Genomic DNA, 20,034 nt, shown 5'->3' with positions numbered 1-20,034 from the left:
CATTCCGGCACGACGCCGGATCGCGCCTGACGCCGAAAACCTAATGTGTGAAAGTAGCCTAACCCTTTTGATCTAGTGGCGGTGAATGATGAGACGTGGAGGAAGGCCTGATTAAAAAATAGGCCCAATTTCTAGGCGCGGGTCTCATAGACTTGTAATGCCCATACACTTAGTGTATGGGCTGTCAAACATTTCCCCTGTGGGGTACATCTCAACATTTTTCAGAACAAGTATTTTGTACACAGCATAACCACCGACCCTTGTTAATAATTCGACACTGGCTGTAGCTGCACGGAGCACGTTAACCCTTTTGATCTAGTGGTGGTGGATGATGAGACGTGGAGGAAGACTTGATTAAAAAATAGGCCCAATTTCTAGGAGCGGGTCTAGAGACTTGTAATGCCCATACACTTAGTGTATGGGCTGTCAAACATTTCCCCTGTGGGGTACACCTCAACCTTTTTCAGAACGAGTATTTTACGCCCAGCATAACCACCCACCCTTGATCGAAATTTAACACTGGCTGTAGCTGCACAGAACACGTTAACCCTGTTGATCTGGTGGCGGTTAATGATGAGACATGGAGGAAGGTCTGATTAAAAAATAGGCCCAATTTCTAGGAGCGGGTCTCATAGACTTGTAATGCACATACACTTAGTGTATGGGCTGTCAAACATTTTCCCTGTGGGGTACACCTCAACCTTTTTCAGAACAAGTATTTTACGCACAGCATAATCACCGACCCTTGTTAATAATTCAACACTGGCTGTAGCTGCACCGACCACATTAACCCTTTTGATCTAGTGGCGGTGAATGATGAGACTTGGAGGAAGACTTGATTAAAAAATAGGCCCAATTTCTAGGAGCGGGTCTAGAGACTTGAAATTCCCCCTTGAGGGTGTACATATTTTTTGTATTTTGGTGACCGGGATCATAACACCCTTGCCAAAAAATAGAGTGGCTGGAGCATGACAAAATACGTTCATCCTGGTGTTCGAGTGGTGAAGATGAGAAGGAGGAGGACACCAAATAATCAAAATCAGGAAGCGTATACCCATGTTTAGTTGTGAAGAGGTGCATGGGAATACACCTCCCAAAAAGACACTACATTGGAGTTTATGTTTCGCTGTCATCATTTGGTGGTGTCGAGAAGTCAGGCTCAATCCATCCCTTGTTCATCTTTATAAGAGTCAGCCTGTCTGCATTTTCTGTTGAAAGGCAAATGCGCTTATCTGTGATAATTTCACCAGCGGCACTAAAAACTCGCTCTGACAGAACGCTAACGGCAGGGCAGGCCAGTACCTCCAAGGCGTAAAGAACTAGTTCATGCCACATGGCCAGCTTGGATACCCAATCCATAAAAGGCACAGAGTAATCACGGAGGATGTTGGTACGGTCAGCAAGGAATTGCCTCAGCATCTTAGAAAACATTGCATTCCTTGTGAGATTACCCCGCGCCTCAGTGACAGGGCGATGGGAGGGTCTTAGAAAACTGTCCCAGAACTTTGCCAGTGTTCCCCTGCCTCTGCTGGAGTTGACTTGTGTCTCTCTCACCTGTCCTCCTTGGTTGGCCTACAAACTGTTATCTCTGCCGCCAGCATTTTGAGATGGGAATTTTTTTTAATAATTCTGCAACAATGGCCCTCTGGTACGGCACCATTTTTGTACACCTGTCTGCCTCTGGAACAAGAGATTGAAAGTTCTCCTTGTAGCGTGGGTCTAAAACTGTCACTAGCCATTAATGACCATTACCCAATATTTTGACAATGCGAGGGTCACAGGAAAGGCAGCGCAAAATAAACTCAGCCATGCATGCCAGACTGGTAACAGGCAAGCCTTCTGTGTCCTCACCAAGAGGACGACTGACCAAGGTGTCCTTCTCGTCCTCTTCCTCTTCTTCCCTGTCCTCAGGCCATCCACGCTGAACAGACGGTATGACTGTTGTCGTTGTAGTCCCGTCTATAGCGCATGAAAGTAGCTCCTGTTCTTCCTCCTCCTCCTCTTCCTCATTGTCAACCAATACACGTTGAGATGACATAAGGCTGGGCTGTTTGTAATCATCCTGGAGTCACGTGTGTATGGAGCGCGTGTAGGAGGTGTATGGAGCAGAGCCGCGTGTGTACGAGGTGTACGGAGCGGAGCCGTGTGTGTACGAAGTGTACGGAGCAGAGAGCTGTGGGCGTACGAGGTGTATGGAGCAGAGCCGCATGTGTGTACGAGGTGTACGGAGCGGAGCCGTGTGTGTACGAGGTGTACGGAGCGGAGCCGTTTGTGTACGAGGTGTACGGAGTGGAGCTGCGTGTGTACAAGGTTTACTGTTATGAACAGGTCACCGAGGAAGATGGCAGGAATAGGCTAGGCCACTAGGAAACCAGAAAGGTTGGTAACTTAGCGGATTGCAGACCCCTAATCCTAACAACACAATTAACAGTAGCCGTGGAGCGTACCTACGATGCCCTAGACGCCTCGACACAGCCGGAGAACTAACTAGGCCTAAAGCAAGAAAGGTGAAATCTAAACTGCCCCGGAGTAGAACCCCAAAGAAATAGATAGCCCCCAAACATATATTGTCGGTGAGACCAGATGAGGGACAAACACAGGCAGAAAATAGACTGAGCAAATGATGGTTCCCAAACTGTCTAGATAGGATAGGAAAGAAAATACACTGTCTGCAATCGCGCAAAAACCCTAAAAAATCCAGCACGTCTGATGTACAAAAAGCACTGAGGTCTCATGACCTCTCCCCCACTATATCAGCATTCTGGTGCAAACTGGCAGCAAAGGAAAAGAGACTAATATAACAGGGGACTGAACAAACTGACACAAGCTGTAACATATGGAGCAGGGTCCAGCACATCCCCAGCAGGGAGCATGCTAAACCCGCAAAGCAAAGCAGAAAGAGGCAAAACCAGATAAGAAGCAAAGGATTAGCAAATGAACAACTTAGCTGAAAAATGCAGGATCAGGCAGGAGACAGCAGACCTCAAGTTGCACAGGAAGAAGTAATCACCAGCAACAATTGAGGGAAGCCTGCTCACTTAAATACTCCCAATCAGTAACCCAGATCTCCAATAATCATCATCAGGTGGCAGACCTCTGTCAATCCGGCCAGCTCCACTACCCAGAGTAACCACCAGAGGGAGCCCCGACTCAGAAGTAAGAGAATTCACAACAGTTTACGGAGTGGAACCATGTGTGTACAAGGTGTACAAAGCGTGGCTGATTGTGTACAAGGTGTACAGAGCAGAGCTGCATGTGTACGAGGCTTACTGAGTGGAGCCATGTGTGTGCACGAAGTGTACGGAGTGGAGCCGTGTGTGTACGAGGCATACAAAGCGGAACCGTGTGTGTATGAGGTGTGCAGAGCCATGCGTGTACAAGGTGTATGGTGGGGAGCATTCATACCTCCCAACCGTTCCGGATCCAGCCAACCGTTCTGGATCCAGCAGGACAGTCCCGATTTTGAGTCTGCCCCACTGCCCCGGCCGGGAGGTTACTTTTCCAGCGGACACAGGAGTACACGGCAGAGCCCTGAGGAGCACTTTAAAATTCACGGAAGAGACGTGCTGGAAGCTGACTGGAAATTAGGTAATTTCGGGAGGAGATTGTGACGGAACCATGGAGACACTTCAGAGAATGCTTCTTTCTTTCTCTCTCTGTTCTTTCTTTCCTCTCTCTGTTCTTTCTCTCTCTCTGTTCTTTCTTTCTCTTTCTTTCGCTCTCTCTCTGCTTTCTTTCTTTCCCCTCTTTCTTTCTCTCTCTGTTCTTTCTTTATTTCCCCTCTTTCTATCTTTCTCTCTCTGTTCTTTATTTCTTTCCCCTCTTTCTTTCTCTCTCCCTCTATGTTCTTTCTTTCCCCTCTTTCTTTTTTCTCTCTCTCTGTTCTTTTTCGTTGTTTCTTTTTTCTTTCTCTCTGTTCATTCTTTCCCCTCTTTCTTTCTCTCTCTGTTCTTTTTTCTGTCCCCTCTTTCCTTCTTTCTGTTCTTTCTTTCTCTGTTTCTTTCTTTCCCCTCGTTGTTCCTTTCTCTTTCTTTCTCTCTCTGTTATTTCTTTCTTTCCCCTCTTTCTTTCTCTCTCTGTTCTTTCTTTCTTTTTCTTTCTTTCTTTCCTTCTTTCTTTCTTTCTCTGTTCTTTCTTTCCCCTCTTTCTTTCTCTCTCCTTTTCTGTTCTTTCTTTCTCTGTTCTTTATTTTCCCTCTTTCTTTCTTTCTCTCTCTAATCTAATTCTTTCTCTCTCTAATCTTTCTTTCTCTCTCTCTGTTCTTCCTTCCTTTCTCTGTTCTTTCTTTCTCTCTCTCTCTCTGTTCTCTTTCTTCCGCCCTTTCTTTCTCTCTGTTCTTTCTCTATCTCTCTGTTCTTTCTTTCTTTCTCTTTCTTTCTCTCTCTCTGTTCTTTTTTCTATCCCATCTTTCTTTCTCTCTCTGTTCTTTCTTTCTCTCTCTGTTTCTTTCTTTCTTCTTTCTTTCTTTCTTTCTTTCTTTCTTTCTTTCTTTCTTTCTTTCCCCTCTTTCTTTCTCTTTCTCTGTTCTCTTTCTTTCCCCTCTTTCTTTTTCTTTCTTTTTTCTCTCTCTGTTCTTTCTTTCCCTCTTTGTTCTTCCTTTCTTTCTTTCTTTCTTTCTTTCTTTCTTTCTCTCTCTGTTTTCTCTCTCTGTTCTTTCTTTTCCTCAGTACCAGTCAGTGTGCCAACAGTACCAGCCACTGTGCCCATAATGCCAGCCACTGTGCCCTCAGTACCAGTCAGTGTGATCAGCAGTGCTAAATGGGTGTGGTTGGGGCATGGACATGGATGTGGCTAGTTGTGAAATGGGTGTGGCCTAAAATTTGCCGCAACGTGCTGCATGCGCCGCAGCCCTTGTCCCTCTTTCCCTTCTTCAAAAGTTGGGAGGTATGTGTTTAATGAGGGTAAACTATAATGTTTAACAGGAATGAAGTATTGTTATTTTATAGGAAGGTTGTCATGATCTAGGTTGGCTATGACAGAGATAAAGCACAAAGTAACCTTTTTTTCCTTTGCCTGTGTGCCAAGGTTTGGTTTTGCCCCCGGTGGCCATTAGGGTAATTGCACTGTGGTGATTTCAGTTGTGGTTTTCCCCCCGGTGGCCATTAGGGTCATTGCACTCTGGTTACCTTAGTTTGTGCACGTCATTATGCAACAGATGTGATAGCTCTATAAGAGAGTATCAGGTGTGTTAATCACTGTTGGTGATAAGGTCTTCTTTTGCCAGCAAGCCTGGGTGAAGGATGGAGCTAAAGGAGAGTCACGGGCAGCTCAGTGATATTCCTGGAGTGTCAGCTATGGTGTCTGCAAGGAGGGCTGGCATGGCATGGTGGAGTTGCAGTTATGGTGTCAGCAAGGAGTGCCCGCATGGATTGGTGAGTGGCAGCTATGGTGTAGAGCTGCACTCAAAATGCTGGACGTTGTTGCTGAGAGCTGGACTCAAGCATGCTGGACTTTTTGGCAGAAAAGCTGGATTCATTTGCGGGACTCTGTTCCTGGACAGCTGCATGCAGGTGGTGGACTCTGGTTGCTCCGAGGCTGCACTATGGTGTTGGACCCGGTCGGAGGAAAAGATGCAAGCAGGTGGTGGGCTCTGTTGCTAGGAGCGTAAGCAACAGGGCAAAGCAAAGTGGTGTTTCCCCACTTTTCCTTATGTGTGTTTAGTGCAGTGGTGGGATTAGTTTCCGCACCGACCAATTCCCTAGCGAGGGTTTAGGTGCAGGGCGAGTCAGGGTTTTTAGGTTCCTGATCGTCGCCTGGTGCGGAACCGGCCTAGGGAACGTTAGGAGTGTAGAGACACTGACTCAGGGGAGTGCAGGAGGTCTCCACGTCCCCATTCCCTATCGCAGGGCCACCATTGTTATTGTTACCCAGGTTTCCCCTTTTCCCTTTGTCTTATTGTATTAGTTACAGGCCTGCGGGCCACGTCACATAGGACAATTACACGTGCCACATCCTGTTGTATCACTTACCGACCTGCTGGCCGTGTCACTCAGGACGGGGCACGTGACATTATCACCAACCTTACTTTTTTCTTTCTGGTTAGCCCCAGGCCATGTTCTGACCTGTGAGTATTTGCTGCTGGGCCTCACTGAGGTGAGTGAGGAGCTGCATGGTGTGTTGAAGCAGTTCAGCAGCAATTATCAGGGTCTGGGGCCTCCCGTTTAGCTCAACCAGGAAATCAAATAGTGGCTCCGGCAAAGAAGCCCCCTAGAGTCGCTGCTGGGGAGCAAGACTTGCTCATACAGGTGGATGTACCCAGACAGGTGGGTGGAGTTGGTCCCCATGGTGCTGTCAGGGGTTCCTGTTGTGAGTTCATTTTCCCCTCTGTCACTGAGGCCTGGTGAACTCCCTATTCTAGTGAAGGAAGGTAGTGAGCCTGATTATCAGGCACCTGGGACTAATGAAGACGATTGGCTGAGTGGAGTCACTGACTGGATTTAAAGCAGCCTACGCCCTTTCTGCCCTGCTGGTGATTTCTCTGTGGACTCTTGGACACCAGTCTGATTCCTGCTCTCCTAAAGCTAAGTTTTCTGTTTTGCCTTTTTGCATCTAAGATTTGTTTTTGTTTTTCTTGCTTTTTGGATTCTGCCACTCCCTGCTGGAGTGTGCAGTGTTCCTTGAGCTCTGTCTTCTGAAAGTACCAGAGTGCTGATTTAGTTTTTGAAGCTTAGTTGCTTCAGGGCCATTTTTATATCATCTTGTTGGCTTTTGTCTCTGATAGGGTTTTGGCAGATTGCAGACAGCAGCCTTCCTATCCGTTCCTATCTAGGTAGTTTTTGGGCCCCGTCTTTGCTCAGCCTGTCTTTCTGTCTGTGTGTTTTCATCTTGCTTCACCGTCATTATATGTGGGGGGCTCCCTATTGCTTTGGGGTCTGCTCTGGGGCAGTTAGATTTCCCCTTTCCTTCTTTAGGCCTATGTATCTCTCCGCCTGTGATCGAGGGGTCTATGTCATCGTAGGAACCCCCCACGGCTACTGCTAGTTGTGTTGATAGGTTCAGGGGTCTGCAATCTGATAGTTGCCAACTTCTCTGGTTTTCAGGACTTAGCTAGCATTTCTGTTTTTGCCTCCTACGGTGACTCAATCATAACAGGTTCCCCGAGGTGAAGGGGTGCGTCCCTGTAGTGAGCAGACTGGTGTGATAGTCCGTGGGGTTTATGCCAAATCTTCCATACCACCGAAGAAGCTGCCCCTCCTGGTCGTTCGGAGGAAGGTGACCAGAAAGTGTATTTTTCCTCCATATCCCAGTCCCCTCCCTCACCGGTGTGAGCAGCAGGTGTGCTACGGAGGTGTAGGGGCATGTCTCGGTCCTCGCCATTGGCCAACCCTGGAGGCGCAGACCTCGTGGTGAAAAGGGTTGGAGGATGGTGTTCCCTTGGTGAATAGCGGGGGTGTGAGTGTGGTGACACAGGGGAACGCCTCTGTTGTCGATCCTAGAATGAGTTCACCGAAATATGACAAACGAATGTGTGGCAATAAACATTCAGGTCCCGACCTGTGTGTGAACGAGCATGTGTGGGTGGCCACCAAAAAACAACTTGTGGAAGTGTGTTGCGGAGTCTTACCGGCTCATGCCGAACATACACATTCATAAGTCGTTCCCGAGGTTGACGCTTTGGAGATGAGTGGTGCCTCCAGAACATACTTTGCCAATACCAGCGGTGCATTTGTCATAAACCTGAAGTGCAGGCAGTGGTTGGGGTGAACTCTGGATCTAGGCGTCTCCGCTGTAGGTGGTGCCCTGATGAGGAGTGGTCTTGAGGGTCCAGAGGCCCCTCATTAAGGGGAGGGTACTGTCATGATCCAGGCTGGATATGACAGAGATAAAGCACAAAGTAACCTTTTTTTTCCTTTGTCTGTGTGCCAAGGTTTGGTTTTGCCCCCGGTGACCATTAGGGTCATTGCACTGTGGTGATTTCAGTTGTGGCTTTCCCCCCGGTGGCCATTAGGGTCATTGCACTCTGGTTACCTTAGCTTGTGCATGCCATTATTCAACAGGTGTGATAGCTCTATAAGAGAGTATCAGGTGTGTTAATCACTGTTGGTGATAAGGTCTTCTTTTGCAAGCAAGCCTGGGTGAAGGATGGAGCTAAAGGAGAGTCACGGGCAGCTCAGTGAAATTCCTGGAGTGTCAGCTATGGTGTCTGCAAGGAGGGCTGGCATGGCATGGTGGAGTTGCAGTTATTGTGTCAGCAAGGGGCGCCCGCATGGATTGGTGGAGAGGCAGCTATGGTGTAGAGCTGCACTCAAAATGCTGGACGTTGTTGCTGAGAGCTGGACTCAAGCATGCTGGACTTTTTGGCAGAAAAGCTGGACTCATTTGCGGGACTCTGTTTCTGGACAGCTGCACGCAGGTGGTGGACTCTGGTTGCTCTGAGGCTGCACTATGGTGTTGGACTCGGTCGGAGGAAAAGATGCACGCAGGTGGTGGGCTCTGTTGCTAGGAGCGTAAGCAACAGAGCAAAGCTAAGTGGTGTTTCCCCTGTTTTGTCACTTTTCCTTATGTGTGTTTAGTGCAGTGGTGGGATTATTTTCCGCACCAACCAGTTCCCTAGCGAGGGTTTAGGTGCAGGGCGAGTCAGGGTTTTTAGGTTCCTGATCATCGCACGGTGCGGAACCGGCCTAGGGAACGTTAGGTGTTGTGAGCTCATCTGTTCATTCACCTTTTGTGTCCGAGTATCTCCCTCTGCTGGTGAAGGAAGGTAGTGAGGCTGATTTGGATGAAAGAAACCAAACACCTGATCTGGTGCATTGTGACTGGGTAACAGGAACTTCAGACTGGATATAAGGCAGCTGACGCCCTTCTGAGTGGCTGGTGATTTCTCTGCTGGATTCTTGGAGACCAGTCTGATTTCTGCTTCCCAAAGATAAGTTTTTGCTCTGCTATTGAACTTATTAGTTTTAGTTTTGTTTACCTTGTTTTTTGGAGTTCAGCCATCCCCGGCTGGGGGTGTGCTGGATTCTTATTCCTTGATCAGTGTTCTCTTTTGCTCTGCCTTTAGAATATTCTGAGTGCTGATATAGGGTTTGAAGTCTAGTGACTTCAGGGTCCTTTTTGCTTATCAGTTGTGTTGGTAATATTTTTAGCAGGGTTTTCTCAGATTGCAGACAGCAGCTTTTCTGTCCTGTCCTTTTTAGTTAGCTTGGGCCCCATCGTTTGCTCAACCTATCTTTCTATCTGTGTTAGTGTTTTCATCTTGCTTCACCATCATTATATGTTAGGGGCTGCCTATTGCTTTGGGATCTGCTCTGGGGCAGTTTTTCCCTTTTCTGTCTTTGGGCTTATTTAGATCTCCGGCTGCGACGAGGTGTCTAGGATCACTGTAGGAACACTCCACAGCTACTGCTAGTTGTGTGATAGGATTTGGGGTCTGCAATCCGCTAGTTTCCAACCTCTCTGATTTTCTGGGCTGAGCTTGTGTTTTGTTTTTTCCTCCTTGGTGACTCAATCATAACAGAATCACCAGCCATACCGCAGATTCTAGGGTACTCAAAAGCAGGAAGGAATTGTTTAAAAAAAAAAAAAAGTGTCAATTTTTTTTTTTTGGTGTGTATATTTTTTCCTCTTTTTCTCTGAGGCCGCAGGAGGAATATTTTTTTCTGATGGAGTTTAAGCAATTGTCTGATCGTGTGGAGCAGCTTGCTGCTGAAGTGCAAGGAATTTCCGCCTATCTTGCTCATTCACACACTGCTGAACCAAAAATCCCCACTCCTGATGTGTTTTTTGGGGATCGGTCTAAATTTTTGAATTTTAAGAATAACTGTAAATTATTTCTTGCCTTGAAGCCTAACTCATCGGGGAACTCTGCGCAGCAGGTTAAAATTGTCATCTCCTTGCTGCGCGGCGATCCCCAGGATTGGGCGTTTTCTTTAGTACCAGATGATCCTATTCTATCAAATGTGGACGCATTTTTTCAGGCCTTGGGGTTGTTGTATGATGAACCTAATGCGATTGATCAAGCTGAAAAGACCCTGTTGGCATTGAGCCAGGGTCAAGATTCTGCAGAACTGTACTGTCAAAAATTCCGAAAGTGGGCGGTCCTCACCACTTGGAATGATGGTGCCTTGGCAGCTCTCTTTCAGAAGGGTTTGTCAGAAACCGTAAAAGATACTATGGTGGGATTTCCTGTTCCCTCTGGTCTTGACGATTCTATGTCATTAGCCATTCAGGTTGATCGGCGTTTACGTGAACGTAAAATTACACGGGAAATGCTGCCACCTGTTGAACAAATGTCTGAACCTATGCAATGTGATAGAGTTTTGTCTAGTATTTAAACAAAAAATATATAGGGCGCACTATCTGTGCTAATCACAACCTTATATATGAGAATAGGTGCTGCAACAATGGAATGACCATGACTATGAGAGAAGAAAAAAGCACCACTGCAAAAGCGCACTCTAGATTCAATGAAAATAGAAAATGTTCATTGATGCAAGAAGAATATTAAAAACACAATAAAAACATGATGAGCAACCCACAATGATGTAATGGTTGAATATAACATGTGTAACATATATAGCTGATATAATAATGCATATACAATCCAACCATAAGAGACATATCTCAGCAACCACCTTTAAGCTAGGCTCATGAGGACCACATAATCCTAATATAGTGTGGTGACTGCAAAAGTAATTCAGTCCACACAGTCATATACACTCTCCATTATACAACATATGGGCCACAATAGGCCACATAGAAAAATGGCCAGAGTCCACCACCAAGTGATCCAAACGCCACACTAAGCACAATAGGCGGTGAAGCTGTGAAAAGATAACAACAAGTGGGTACTCAACCCAAAGCCATACCCTACGCGTGTCGCCACAACCCGTGCGGCTTCATCAGGGGAAGTGATCTGGCTAAAGTCCAAATTGCTTAAGTACCTTATTGAGGCCAGGTGGAAGCACTTTTGCGCCCTGGGAGGGCCCCCTCCATCCAGAAAACTTATTCAAAGACCGGCGTCCCGGTCTCATAAAAAACATGGCCACCACGCATGCGCTGTGTAATCCTAATGAAACTGGTGAATAACAACCAGAGTTCTATTGCGCATGCGTCCAGTGGGACGCATAGACCTCTCCCATGAAACGCAAAACCGGCACAATGCAATGGTTGTGCCACAAATAAATCAATGTGCGGCACTATGAAACCATATATCCATAGGCTATATCAGGGAGCAAGGGAACACATAAGGCTCCCAGATGCGCAGTGCACACGGACAAGCATGAGACAATACAGTATAAACAGATACACAAGGGAAGGGGTACACAAACAAAAAATAGGAGAATTGAAGAAAATAATGATACACAGGATAAAAAATTGGACAGAGCAGTTGAATTGGGCATTATTAATAAGAAAGAGATGGAATTTTTGTGGGTGGAACATCCTATAACACCCACTTTTTACATGTTACCTAAGGTCTATAAAGATCTGGTGAGACCTCCGGGTCGACCGATAGTTGCTAGCATAGGCAGCCTATGTGAAAAGGCTTCCATCTATGTGGATTATTTTCTCCAACCCATAGTTAAGGCCTTGCCTTCTTATTTACAGGATACTTCCCACTTCATCAGGAAATACCGGGATGTAACTTTGCCCTCTGGGGCTTTCTTCGTTACCTGCGACGTGGAATCGCTCTATTCAAACATTGACCATTCTGATGGTATCACATCGGTATTATATTTTCTTGATCAGGTAGTCCAGTCAGATAGAATGCATGATTCGTTCATTGTGGATCTGCTGGGATTTATCATGAAACACAATTTTTTCCTTTTTGACAGATCTTATTATCTTCAGACTTCCGGTGTGGCCATGGGGGCCAGGTGTGCCCCGGTTTTGGCGAATCTTTTTCTCGGATGGTGGGAGGCTACTCAGGTATATGTTACAGGTCCATTCAGTGATAGGGTGTGACATTGGTCGCGCTTTAGCGACGATATATTTTTTATTTGGACTGGCACAGTGGAGGAATGTGATGTTTTTATGGGTTTATTAAACTCTAACCCATATAACATCGTGCTTACTTATACCGTGTCCTCTGTTTCCGTTACCTTTCTAGACCTTACGGTTTCCAATGTGAATGGGGGTATTTCCACAAGACTATTTAGGAAGCCTACTGCCACGAATAGTTTGTTGGACTACACAAGCTTTCATCCGGCCCATACTAGAAATGGAGTTCCCGTGGGGCAATTTTTAAGAGCACGGAGAAATTGCACATCGGATGAAGTGTTTCGGGAGGAAGCCTTAAATCTAACTAAGCGCTTTAAGAAGAGAAATTACCCCCGTGGTAGCATTTCACGAGCTTACCAACGAGCAAATGGATGTACACAGAATTCTCTTTTGGCCCCACATGATAAGATCCGAGATTCAATGCCTCGGTTCATTACAAAGTATAACAGCCAATGGTCACAGGTGAGAGAAGTGCTTGGGAGACATTGGGGTATACTTAGGACGGATCTACAGACATCTGCTCTTGTGTCGGAGCAGCCTTGCATCACAGCAAGAAGGGCTCCGAATCTCAGAGACATCTTAACTAAAAGCCATTATATGAGACCAACAATTGGGTTGGATAGGGGAATAAACTGAGGGGCTCATTTGCATGTGGCAATTGTACCATATGCTCCTATATGCCTCCCACCAGGGACTATTTTGTGAACCCAAGGAATGGAACTAAACATAAGTTGATGTTGTATATCAATTGTAAAATGAATTGTGTGGTTTATGCCTTAATCTGCCCGTGTCATCAGGTATACGTCGGTCAGACTTCACAGGAGTTACGCCGTAGGATACAGAAACATTTCTCTACAATCAATTTGGCATGTACTGATCAAGACCTTGACATCTTTGGCAGCTCATTTCCTGACTTACCATGCTGGTAAGGTTGCTGATATCAGGGTATTTGGATTGGAGAAAATATTACTATCTAATAGGGGTGGTTCACCTAGGAAACTATTACTACAAGTGGAGTCCAGGTGGATATTTAACTTGGACTCATTGAGCCCGAGTGGCTTAAATGAAGAGCTCCTATTTACAGGATTCCTAGGTTGACATTTTATTTATTATCTTTCATTCATGTTCCCCTTTTCTTTTCTTTTTTCCTTAGGCTTTTACCCTCCTTGGACATGACTATCAATGAGGAGACGATTATTTTATCATCGTGTTGAAGTCGCATCCAAGATTATTGCGCTCGGGCTCCCTATTTATATATGTATCAAACAATTGAATAAAAATTGGGATTATTGTTTATCATGCCTTTTTGGATATATGGAACTTGGTATAAAACCGGGATTCCTCCATTGTGTCAATATATTTGACCAATAGGGGTGCCCCTAGGGGATGTTATTGTCGGTCGTTTTAGGCCGGTGATATATAATTGGGCCTCTTTAACCCTTGATGGATCATCTAGTATACTTTCTATGTCATGGTTGATGGATGTGTCCTTGATATTGGGCTCATGGGGACCGTAACGTAGGGTTTTGGACCGATCCCTTGATTGTGGATGGGCCTTTTTGAATGGCCAGAGTATAGGTGGAATTCTGTGGCCTTTGGTCGATGTATCAACCCTAGTTGACCATTTTCTTTAGTACATCATTCCTTCTTTCATTATCCTTCTTGGGAGACTATGTTATCTGGGATACACTTATTACTTATGTAATCAGGTCTTGTTAATTAGGGCACTGTACACAACTATCTGTGGTCGTGACGGTATTTTGGGTATGGTCGGGGCTATTTTTAGCCCCCTGTTTGGGGAGGGGAGGGGGAGGGGAGGGAGGGGAGAGATAATATCTTCTCTCTTCTCTCTTTTCTTCTTTTCTTTTCCTCCCCCTCTTCCTCCAATTTTCGTAGTTTATTGTACTCTTCTCAATTCTGGTTGTGACATTTTTTATCCTGTGTATCATTATTTTCTTCAATTCTCCTATTTTTTGTTTGTGTGTCCCTTCCCTTGTGTATCTGTTTATACTGTATTGTCTCATGTTTGTCCGTGTACACTGCGCGTCAGGGAGCCTTATGTGTTCCCTTGCTCCCTGATATAGCCTATGGATATATGGTTTCATAGTGCCGCACATTGATTTATTTGTGGCACAACCATTGCATTGTGCCGGTTTTGCGTTTCATGGGAGAGGTCTATGCGTCCCACTGGACGCATGCGCAATAGAACTCTGGTTGTTATTCATCAGTTTCATTAGGATTACACAGCGCATGCGTGGTGGCCATGGTTTTTATGAGACCGGGACGCCGGTCTTTGAATAAGTTTTCTGGATGGAGGGGGCCCTCCCAGGGCGCACAAGTGCTTCCACCTGGCCTCAGTAAGGTACTTAAGCAATTTGGACTTTAGCCAGATCACTTCCCCTGATGAAGCCGCACGGGTTGTGGCGACACGCGTAGGGTATGGCTTTGGGTTGAGTACCCACTTGTTGTTATCTTTTCACAGCTTCACCGCCTATTGTGCTTAGTGTGGCGTTTGGATCACTTGGTGGTGGACTCTGGCCATTTTTCTATGTGGCCTATTGTGGCCCATATGTTGTATAATGGAGAGTGTATATGACTGTGTGGACTGAATTACTTTTGCAGTCACCACACTATATTAGGATTATGTGGTCCTCATGAGCCTAGCTTAAAGGTGGTTGCTGAGATATGTCTCTTATGGTTGGATTGTATATGCATTATTATATCAGCTATATATGTTACACATGTTATATTCAACCATTACATCATTGTGGGTTGCTCATCATGTTTTTATTGTGTTTTTAATATTCTTCTTGCATCAATAAACATTTTCTATTTTCATTGAGTCTAGTGTGCGCTTTTGCAGTGGTGCTTTTTTCTTCTCTCAGAGTTTTGTCTAGGGCGCAATGTCAGTAGTTTAGAAGACGTAATAAGCTGTGTTTTTTCTGTGGAGATGCCTCTCATATTATTTCTGTCTGCCCTAAACAAGAGAAACGTTTTGCACACACATTTTCTGTATGTGGTGTACAACCTAAATTTCTTCTGGCAATTACTCTGATCTGCTCCCTGTCCACATTTTCCGCTAAAGCCTTTGTGGATTCAGGAGCGGCCTTGAACCTAATGGATTTGGATTTTGCTAAACATTGTGGTTTCCCTATGACACCCCTGCGAACGCCTATTCCTTTGAGGGGTATTGATGCTACTCCGTTGACGAAGAATAAACCTCAGTTTTGGACCCAGGTGGTAATACGGGTCGCCCCAGACCATCACGAAAATTTCAGATTTTTGGTGTTGCATAATTTGCATGATACCATCGTTCTGGGGTTCCCCTGGTTGCAAATCCATAATCCAGTTTTGTATTGGAAATCTGTGTCTGTGGTGAGTTGGGGTTGTCGGTGTGCTCTTAGTGACACTCCTGTTTTCTCCACCTCTCCCCAGTCGCATGAGGTTCCTGACTTTTTGGCTGATTTTTATGATGTGTTTAGTGAGAGTAAGTCTGTGTCTTTGCCTCCTCATAGGAGTTATTCAGCTGAGTCCGGGGTGTAAATTTCCCAAGGGTCGACTTTTTAATTTATCTGTACCCGAACATGAGGCTATGCGTTCTTATATTAAGGAGTCGTTGGAGAAGGGTCATATTAGACCATCCTCTTCACCCTTGGGTGCTGTTTTTTTTGTGGCCAAGAAGGATGGTTCATTAAGGCCCTGTATTGACTATCGCTCCCTTAACAAAATTACTGTTAAATATCAGTATCCGTTACCCCTGATTTCTGACCTATTTTCTAGAGTTAAAGGTGCTTGCTGGTTTACCAACCTTGACTTCAGGGGGGCGTATAATCTTATTCGCATTAAGCATGGGGATGAATGGAAGACAGCGTTTAATACTCTGGAGGGACATTTTGAGTACCTGGTGATGCCTTTTGGGCTTATTTAGATCTCCGGCTGTGACGAGGTGTCTAGGATCACTGTAGGAACACTCCACGGCTACTGCTAGTTGTGTGATAGGATTAGGGGTCTGCAATCCGCTAGTTTCCAACCTCTCTGATTTTCTGGGCTGAGCTTGTTTTGTTTTTTCCTCCTCGGTGACTCAAGTTAGGAGTGTAGAGACACTGACTCAGGGGAGTGCAGGAGGTCTCCACGTCCTCATTCCCTATCGCAGGGCCACCATTGTTATTGTTACGCAGGTTTCCCCTTTTCCCTTTGTCTTATTGTATTAGTTACCGGCCTGCGGGCCGCGTCACATAGGACAATTGCACGGGCCGCATCCTGTTGTATCAGTTACCAGCCTGCTGGCCGTGCCACTCAGGACGGGGCACGTGACAAATGTATTATGATAGAATGATATGGTACCAGTTGGTGGCGAACCTGATGGTGATAACGGTTGTTGCCAATGGCCTGTAAAGAAGGATAATGATGGTATTATGACTTGAAAACACTTGGTAAAGAGAAGGAGTATGTTATGCATAATGTTATGATAGGAATGATTATTTGTAATGATAGGTACTAAGTAGGAAAGTAATATAGGTATTTTATAAGATGTAACTTTAAAAGTAAAAATGCCTCTCCCCAGGAGATGTTTTATATTAATTTATATTGTTAACTGCTGACAGTATGGTTAAACTTTTTGTATGTTCCAGTAACATTATGTTTTTCTTGCTTCGTTTCAGCCCTAGACGTGCTTTGTTTAACAGGGGGTATGTGGTGCCCCTGATGATTCAGTCGCCACAGAGGTACTGCACCTCATTCAGAGGTGTGGTATCCAACTACCCAGGTAAGGTGGAGGCACCTGACCGCACTCTTACACCTGCAACCAACACTCACTTATAGCAGCAGGGCACCATGGATGGACCCTAAGGGAGGATGATCTCATCCCTAATGTATAGGAAAGGGTGTTGGGAGGTTGGGTGGAGCGTTTAGGTTCAGAGGAGGAGAACTGAAAGGAAGTCAGGCTCAGTTACCCCCTAAGGGGGAGAGGTGAGAGGACGTGTGGAGCAGCTCCTGGTCTGGAGGAGCTGCTGGAAGGAACTGTAACAGAAGGAAGCTTGAGGGCGTGGCTATGAAGCGACGTAGTGAAGACGTGCTTTGTGGGAGCTCCTGCCATCCTGTGAGTATCCGGCCAGCAGACCCCTGCTTCGGCAACATATTTGCTTGTCTTCTGACCCCTCTGGACTCGGAGCCGCTCCTGGACCCCTGCGGGAGAGTGGGGCTAGATTCTTGGGTGCCTGCGGCTGTGAAGACTTGGGTGGCCGGCGGGGCCATCTTGGAGGCGTGCATTCTGCCTGTGAGAGACGCGGCACCGGGCTCCCTCGCTGCAGCGCTGAAGGAGCAGCAGGACGGTGAGCAGACAATCTGACTAATTGTTAGGGACAAGCGGTGTGTGCCCTGAAAGATAGGGCCCCGCGTCCCTCCTCTTTGCTATATTGCCTGCCCTGCCAGCGCCATAACTATAGGGACTTAGATCCCTCTCTGGCTGTTGTCCCTGTGGGGTCCTGAGGGTCACTCCCTGGGCTATAAGGGCCCTTGTCTGCCGCTTGGAGCTGGACATTGCCTCCCTGTGTGACTCTGCGGGTCTGTGCTGCTCCTGGGACACTGCAGCCACCACCTGATAATTATACTCCGTCTATAATTCTGATTCAGGGGACTCCAGAGTGCACTGTTTCTGATACCCGCCTGTGCCCTATTGCTACTAAAATGAGTCGTTCCAAGGGGTCTGGAACAGCAGCTGAAAGGCTAAAGGAATATGCCAGAGTAGACCATGCTGAAGGCTCAAGATCTATTAAAAATAATCCCTCACAGGCTCAGCGTAAGAACCTCTCCTCTGAGGGTGGGGAGGAGAGCGAGCAGGTAGAATTAACTCTTAAGCAGGCATCTGAACAACTTATGCAGGCCATCTCCTTGACCAGGACGTCTCTGTCTGGGAAGATAGAGGACGTGTACACTGAGGTGGGACGCCTCCAACAAGATATGCAAGCCATGAAGGGCCGCATTATGAAGGTGGAGATGCGGGTATCCCAGGTAGAAGACACCATCACATCAATGGAAGCTAAACTAACAAAAGTGGCAGGCTCTATGAACGCATGGAGGCAAAAAGCAGATGACCTGGAGAATAGAATGCGTCGGAATAATATCCGAATTATTGGTCTACTGGAGCGTTCGGAAGGACAACACCCAGAGCAATTCCTAGAACATTGGCTTAAAACCACTTTGGGCGACGAATTCTCCCCAATCTTTGCGCTGGAAAGGGCTCACAGAGTCCCTACTAGGCCACTTCCTCCTGGAGCCTCACCTAGACCTTTTCTAGCGCGTCTCCTCAACTGCAGGGATAGAGACGTGGCTCTACGTCTGGCGCGGCAAAAAAGTCCCATCAAGTTTAACAATGCCACGATCTTGATTTTTCCAGATTTCTCTATGGAACTCCAGAAACAATGGGCACAGTTTACGGAGGTCAAAAGACATCTACGGGAGAGGAATGTTGTGTACTCGATGATTTACCCGGCCCGTCTCCGGGTGGTCCACGAGGGTTCTACTTTGTTTTTTACGGACCCAGTGGAGGCGGCGGAGTGGCTGCGGTCTCACGGAGGGTCTGCTGCAACAGAATCCTAATGTGTCTATTGCTAGTTGGTATTTTTCTATTAATCGGCTGATTGGAGCTTTACTCGAAAACGTCCAGGTTGCCAACAATACCGGACACTGGGCTCAGTGATGGTATCCCTTTGTTTGCTTTGTGATGGGAGTACAGGACTCTGCTCCCGCGTTGTTTGTTGTTTTTTCACTTTGTTTTTTTTCCTTTGTGGTTTTTTGTATTTTTTAAGTAACAATCGCAGTCTACAACAATTTCAGTCTCTAGGTGATGTCTCTACATTTTGCCCGGGTAATACTATGCACCATGTTCAGCCGAACAAAACATGGGGTCTGAGTTAATATGTATGACATGGAATGTGAGGGGTATAAAAACTCCTCGAAAAAAAAATCAAGGTTTTCTCACAGGTCAGACATTATCGCCCTCACATTGTGGCCTTGGTGGAGATGCATCTGATTAGGGATACAGCGCGGTGCGTGCAGAAGCCCTGGGTACAATAGTCTGCCCATATATTCCATACCAGCTACTCGAGAGGGGTCTCGCTGTTGGTACATAAAGATGTCAGATGGGAAGCGAGGGAGACTCGGAGGGATCCTGTGGGTCATTTTATTTTCGTCCATGCATTGATAAAAACCAGGAAATATGTGGTCTTATGTATTTATAATCCCCCTCCGGCTCGTATATCCATTCTGCAGAAGGCAATGAGTTTTGCCCTTAATTACCTGGACGCAGATGTTATTTGTATGGGAGACTTTAATAACTGCCTTCATAAATTGAGGTTGGATGATGGAGCGACTGGGGGGTCCAATCCACCGACTACAACCCCGTTGTCATTATTTATGGGGGGTGGCGGGTGGTTGGATTTGTGGAGGGTGCGTCACCCTGAGTTAAGGGAGTATAATTGCCACTCATCCACTAAACGCTCTCTATCACGCATAGACTATATATTTGGCTCTAGCGGTCTGGCAATGTGGGTGGCTGATATAGAACATGGAAGTAGGGGGATCTCAGACCATAGTCTGGTCATCCTTAAACTCAAATATGGGCAAGTAAACAATGGGATAGCTTGGAAGTTGAATCCTTTCTGGTTAAAACTGATGGGGTCTCCGGACAGAACGATTGATCAGTTGAATTGCTTCATCGCGTCCCATCCGGAACCTCAAGATATTAATTTATTTTGGGATGCCCTTAAGGCATACCTGAGGGGCTGTTTGTCCTCCACGATTTCTTATATTAAGCGGGTAACCTCAAGAAAGGATGACGAGGTGGAGCAACGACTGAAAGACAGAGGCAAAATATATATATCTAACCAAACCAGCGGAAGAGGGTTGAGTGGCTGGCTGCCCGGAGGTTATATACTCAACATGTGGATACTAAATCCAAGCGTAAACTGTTCTTCACCCGTCAATCCTATTTCGAATTGGGGAACCAGACGGGCAAATTCTTGGCCTATCTGGTTCGCCAACATAGCATCTCTAATACGACATTACAGATTCGCAGGGTGGACGGTATATTGGTGT

This window comes from Dendrobates tinctorius, unplaced genomic scaffold, assembly GCF_039654945.1.
Source record: "Dendrobates tinctorius isolate UK_male_01 unplaced genomic scaffold, ASM3965494v1 ptg000018l, whole genome shotgun sequence".
Classification (NCBI taxonomy): domain Eukaryota; kingdom Metazoa; phylum Chordata; class Amphibia; order Anura; family Dendrobatidae; genus Dendrobates; species Dendrobates tinctorius.
The sequence above is the reverse complement of the archived record's forward strand: the minus strand, read 5'-3'. Positions refer to the sequence as shown.